The sequence below is a fragment of the Bactrocera dorsalis genome, chromosome 2 (genome assembly GCF_023373825.1).
Source record: "Bactrocera dorsalis isolate Fly_Bdor chromosome 2, ASM2337382v1, whole genome shotgun sequence".
In the NCBI taxonomy this organism is placed as follows: Eukaryota; Metazoa; Arthropoda; class Insecta; order Diptera; family Tephritidae; genus Bactrocera; species Bactrocera dorsalis.
This window is the reverse complement of record NC_064304.1, coordinates 106,011,045-106,017,955: the sequence shown is the minus strand read 5'-3', so window position 1 is coordinate 106,017,955 and position 6,911 is coordinate 106,011,045. Positions and strand designations below refer to the sequence as shown.

At 36.1% G+C, this 6,911-nt stretch overlaps 1 protein-coding gene across 1 annotated transcript in view; it reads left to right on the top strand.

Annotated features, from left to right (window-relative positions):
• LOC105227053 (uncharacterized) overlaps positions 1-6,911 on the top strand; it is a 116,075-nt gene that overhangs the window by 35,354 nt on the left and 73,810 nt on the right. The gene's annotated exons all lie outside the window — the stretch shown is intronic.

Here is a 6,911-nt window from a genome sequence, read left to right as displayed (position 1 = left end):
TTTTCTTTAAAGAATCACGGAGTCAAACTATATCTACGGCGGGTGATGTCATGTTAGGATTTCTCGAATATGCAAACTTCAGGACCAGAAGTGATACAAAGTGAATTGAAGGTAGATATTGAGAAATTTACGAGAAAAGTATGAATAGTTACCAAAAAAGCAAGACGATTCTCCCCTTAAACTTAGATCTTACCCAGAAACGTTTTATATGGATGCCTCCGACTGATAACAAACCAATTTCAAACACAGAAGTTGGAAGAGATCGTATCCTACTGAGGCGATTCATTAGAAACAATGATTTTCTTATGTGATATCCTTACAAAATTTATTGGTCCATAGAGGATTTAATTTTCATCCAGAGTTTGATAAAATTTTTAGGTCTGAAGAAAAGATCATGTACAAGAATATCAATAATTTTGTACTATACGGGTTCAAAGAGGACTTTGACTTCGCTGGAAAGTGTTCTTTGAGCAACTTAATATCTCTTGATATTAGTTCTTTCCAGCTCGTTACATATATAAGTTAATAAGGATCTACAGAACATTACCGTACAATGACAATATATAGTATAGGTTACTTTAGACTCCTCTTATGTCATGCTAATCCGACTTGGCTAATTAAATCACCGGCTTTTTGGAATACCGAACTTTGTATGGACCAAGAGATAAAATATAGATAAAGTTATTTTTTGTTGAGAAAGAAATACAGACGCGAACAATACCAGCGACTACTACAATCAAACCATCGGACGCAAACATTATTTCTAAACTAATGTAGGCACTGTGAAAAAAAATTCCAGCAGGTATCGAATTAGAAGGTAACAGATTCTTAAAAAACTATGCGTTCAAATACTTAACTACCGAAATACTGAGATGATTCTAGCCAGGGGAGAATGCACGGGAGGTCGCGGGAACTAAGTCGGTTTCATATCCGGCCAAATACTGTCACTTCGATGGTACTGAGACTATATTATTCCACGCCAACAACAATAGCGATTTTATTTAAAAGAACTATAACTGTAATTATTTTAGAAAACTGAACTTTATTTTAATTTTAAGGTACTTAAAATTCCAAACTACCTATAACTCAGTTGCACTGAACCAATAGCAATGGTTGTTTAAAAAATTAACAGTTGTCTTTCGTTAAATACAATACAAACAAACACATCTCTACAAATACAGTTACATCCCTCGCTTTCATCCCATTAATTGAGCAGCTCATTAATTTTCCAACGTAACACAATCGCCTTCAGTCTTGATGAATTAACAAGAACTTTCACGCAAAGCTCCAGAAACGCATTGAGATACCAAAAAAGACTGGTAAGCGTTTTTTCTTATTCTTCTACCTACATTCACACCCATACACACTTCACTTCACTTTCAACTTTGCTCAATTCCTGCTATTTCGTTTTTAATTGTTCATTACGCCAGACGTACATTTGCATATAGCTATGTACATATATTTGTGTGTGTTATAATAATGACTTGTATATGCAATTTGCCACAATTTGTTGTTATAATAGTACAACAAAAAGCAATGAATTGCATAAATGTCCTTGCTACACCTGTAAAATGTCATCAACGCGTGAAAATGAAATACGTGAAGTGAGTTTACGCAAATTCAAACACACATACATACCCATATTTATGATTGTGTGAATGTGCATGCGTGTTTACATATATATAAAGATATAAATATATATTAACAAACGAGCAGAAATTTGTCCGGTCACTGTGACAATCAAACAGTCAGTCAACTGAGCAATTCCGTTAATCAACAGCATCAGTTCAATATGTATGTAGGTCATTGTGGATAAATTCATACATAATAATATTGCACAATATTTACTGTGTCAATGTGTACAATAATTACATATGAAGAAGTAGATGTGTTTGTATTAAGCAGGGTCGACTTCATTAAACAATTAAAACTGTTTTTAAAAAGTCCACTGAAATGAAGAAAGAATTGAAAAATTCCTACATTTAATTGATATCCTAATTCGACCAAATTGGTAAAAGCGAGGTGCGAACCTTTGCAATGACGAAAGACCACATTTATCTCTCAAAATCTCTCTTCCAAAATCACTAACCAAGCCACCAAATTTCTAAAGGATAATCCGTTCCCAGATTTCTACTATTTTAAAGAGAAAACACAGAAACTTCGAATTTAATGGAGAAGGTTTATTATCATTCGAAAGAACATTTTTTGGCATTAATTTTTTGAATTTTATCTCTTTCAAATATTAGCCGCGACTACGTCTTACATCGCCTATCCTTTGAGTCCAATTTTCGATGACTCGTTCGAGCATTTTGACTGGTAACTGGCGAATAACACGCATGATGTTTTGCTCCAAGACCTAAATCGAAGCGGAATTGCCCGCATAGACCTTAAACTTTACATATCTTCACAGAAAAAAGTATAACAGTGTGACATGATCTTGGTGGCCAATCGACCGGCCCTAAAAGTGAAATTATCCGCTCACCGAAGTATTCTCTCAATAAATCCATTGATTGATGCGATGTGTGGGAAATGGCGTCATCTTATTGAACTCAAATGTCGCCGAGATCACGAGCTTCAATATAAGACATCAAAATTCGCGTGTTATGGCGCAATAACGGTCGCCATTGACGGTTACGTTTCCACCGGCCGACACACCACACCATACCGCGAACAGAGCCGAATCGCGTCTCCACCGTCTTCGTGAACACTCTCAACTACGGCTGCTTTATTTTCTTCACTGCCTTGTCAAAAGATGGGTGATGGTGTTGCGTATGGTACGCTCAGTAGGCCGACTCATTTACCCTATAATACGCTCAGACGATCTCGTTCTCTTTCATTATTTTTAATAGTTCGTACCGTATTTGCGCTGTTTAATTAGAACTGTTGAAATCTTGACATTCACCTTAATACACATTTTTAGGTAAATATTATTTCGTTTCACCCTAATACTCCCTGGTTACAAAGAAACACATATAAATAACATAAATTATTAAATTTACAATTAAACCGTTAAAGCACTTTCCTCTGTCACTTTCACGCTCATTATTGCTGATTTACATTCGCACAGAGTGTGTTCTCATCATTTTGCCAAAGGGAATACACACACGTTTAAGTGGATAACTGTATGTGTGCTTATAACAATGTAATTCATGAGCATTATCTTATAAATTTTACCTGAGTACCTGCTACTCGCACATGATAGCTACATACTAGGTCTATGTGGATTCACTTATTATCAGCTTGTTTGTTGTCATTGGCAAATTTGCAATTAAAGTGCTCATAATAATGCGATCATCGCAATTCGAGTTACATTCTTGTGCTATTATGTGGCATAATTATATTACATCATTAATAATCAGTACAAATTCTCACTTTTAACGAGTAAAAGTTCACTACGTAGTTAATAGCGAGTAAGTTTGAACACTGGATGTACTACGATATGAGTTAGCAAGAAAAAAATATAAGTGTAATTTCTTTCTTATAACAAATCTGCTCGTATATTTAATTTATATCAGTTGTTTGTTCTATTCGCCACTCTCCAAGTTTTGATGAATTGTGAAATGGAACCAATTGTTTTTTTTTTTTTTGAAAGCAATGGGGCTTAAGAAATTGGAACATGTTCAGAATTGTAACTACCTAAATAGTATTCCCAGATACTTCTTTGAAAATGTTATAATCTACTTACACTTTACTCCCAATATATATTGTGGATTGTGGAGCCCTGTGTAGAAGTTATTTTTGGCACAAAGGTCTCTCAATTTAGCCTCCATAATGAAACGTACGCAAATGGATTCAGACTGATCAACTTCACCGCCGTGGCTTATCTATAGTACTCAATTCCTGCAGAGGAAAATACATCAAGCTACCTGGCTGTCACTGGATCGAACAGCCTCCAACCAAAACGATCATGTTGTGATAGACAGAAAAGACGTTTCCTTTGTTTTAGACGTGCGTACGCTTCGAAGTCCTAACACTGATTTGGACCACTATCTGTTGCAGTCAAGATACGCCAGTGCCTCTGTGCAGCAAAAAAATCGCTTCAAGAAACACAAAGAAGGCTCGACGTCGAGAAGCTGCAATCACAAAAGACAGTCGAACGGGTTTCTACTTGCACTCCTGCTCTTTTAGAGCAACAATCGTCAACAATTCGGAATAAGGGAACTGTGGGACGGCATTTCAAGCTCCTTGCGTACAGCCTCAAACAAAGAAATTGGTTTTCAGAAAAGGCAAAAGAACAGCTGGTACGATGAGAGTGGCGTGTCGCAGTGGAGAGAAAGCAGACAAGCGTACCTCGCAACGTTATTATCAACCACAACACATGCGGGAGGGGATAGATACCGAGACATCTTTGCAGACAAAAACAGAGAAAGGCCGAAATACGTGAATTCGAAGAACATGAAAAATGTGAAGAGCATACTGAAATTATGGAAGGAACACTACTCCTCCGGACGAAAACATGGCCGACGATTGGAATTTAAGTGTGCTCTACCCAATCCATAAAAAGGAAGACCCCACATACAAGGTTCCATAAAGCATACTGTGTGAAAGATTAAAGCCCACCGTCAGCAAACTGAATAGAACTATTAGTGTGGGTTCAAATCTTTGAAAATGTCCGTGAAGTAAGTAAGGGTTAAGTTCGGATGTAACCAAAGCAGCTTGCAAAAATAAGGCCGGGGAAATTCTTTCAGGTACTGGCAAAATTTTAATTTAAAATATGGAAGTTGGAGGTAGTATCGACCGACATACTAATACAATTTTGACAACGGCTCTAATAGAACCTTCTATGACCTCGGATGTAATTTTTTATCTTTGTGACTCAATTATTTATTGACTCATCGTGCTTATTGTAGTTTTGAACATAATATATATATTCTATATATTTTCTGAGCTTTTCTCTTCATAACATGTCTGCATATTATACGAAAACTAAGGAGCCCTAAAGGCTAACTTCATTTTGTTCGAATTGACACTAAAAAGTCTTTAGTCTTGTAAAGAAAAAAATGTTCTGAATAAAAATATGGCTTTATTGTTCGATATACTATAGTTTCCGTCCAGATAGCAATGAACCTCAAAATTTAGATAACGATTTGATAATGTGAGCTTTAAGCGCAGGTCTTCAAATCGGAGTTCGTTTTCATCTTCACATTTTCATTTAAATACTTGAAATATATTTCAAACTGTATTTTAAACCTGGGAAAAGAACATTATTCCTTGAGGTCGCTTCAGTGCCTTTGGCATAACAAACTGCAATGAAAGTTCCAAATTAATTCCACAATCACGCAACAAATTACGCAAAAGAAATTGCAAGAAATTCTGCCCGACAACAACAATAACGCTATACACATTATTTTAAGTAAGAATCAAACTAACTGACCAGAGAAAAAATTTACATATAGATAAACACCGCAAGCAGATATTTAAACATTTATCCGAATATGGATGAGTGTGTGGTCTAAAACAACTAATATTCTGCAGAAGCCTTTAGGCTATGGCCATTTCATATGCATACATATAAGAAAAGTTTTGCACACCAATCTTATATCCATTCAGAAGCGAGGCTGCGGAAATTTTTCCAGCTAACACACATTGCACGTGAAGTGATTAGTGAATTTTGTATAAATTATGGCCAGGTTTGAGACTAAAGAAGACAGCTTATTTTGTTTCTATGTTTGCATACATATAGTATATACATTTAAGATTATAGATAGTACATATTTATGCCCTAAACAGAGTATATTAAGTTTGACACAGTATTGTAACACTCAACACAAAGCGTCAGAAGCTGTATTAAGTATATATCTAAATGATCAGAATGACGAGCTAAATTGCTTTAGCCATGTCTGTGTATCCGTCTGTATACGTAGGTACTAAGTTGTCTATCGGTTTTTGAGATATGGAACTGAAATTCGCCACCCGTCCTTTTATAACTAAAGCCTATACATATTAGCTTCAATAATTAATCATTGTTGTTTTAGGTATTCAAGCTTGAAATCTTCGGAAAATTCAGCACTCGCTTGTAAAGTAAGCTTTGCACTGTATACCCGGCAACCCGCAACCCTCAGTCTTTCACTATGAAACTACTTGCGAAATCCTTTGAGATTGCCTTTGTTTTGTTGGTTTTTTGCATTCTTAAACAGGTGGTCGGCTACACAAACTGTACTACAGCGCTTCAAGCAAACAATAAAAGCCTAACACAAACACAAAGTACCCTCCTTCGCTCTTCTTTACACTTTCTCTTGCGCTCTCCTTTATCATTTCATCGCAATGCAACTCTCGTTGCATAACCAAAATATACGAGGCCCTAGTGTCTATTAGTGCCTTGTCATTGGCTGCACTGTGTCACCATTGATGGTATTCCACCTTCGCTCCATTATGCATTCAGCTGTGAACTTTTTTTCTAGACACTCTCAAACTTTACCCTGGCACTTGCAGCGCAATATCATCGAAATGAGCTTATGTAAGTTATGTAATGCAACGTAGTGGCCTCGCCAGCATATCCTGTAGATTACTTTGCAGTCGCTTTGTATTTTATTCTCGCTTCTTAGCTTTTCTTTGCATGGCTTTGGTAATTTAAAATTTATTTAATTTAATATGCTAATTGGTTGTGATGATGATTGAAAGCCAAGTAACAAAAATTGCTGCCATCGAATGGCTTTGCGAGCAGCGCTATGCCGTTAGCTTGCTTGCAGTTGTATTAGTTTTCCGCTAGAGAAAGTGGATGCTGTGCCATTTTTCTGCACACTCTAAATAATTTATATTGATGTGAAGTATGTTAATATGATCAATGTTTAAAACAAGCTAATAGAGGGAATAATAAATGAAATTGCAACGCCGGTGTCCTCGACCCAACTAAAGTAGAGTTAGGTGAAAATTATAATTGGAAGACAAGTGAAATATAATGTAACTTATGA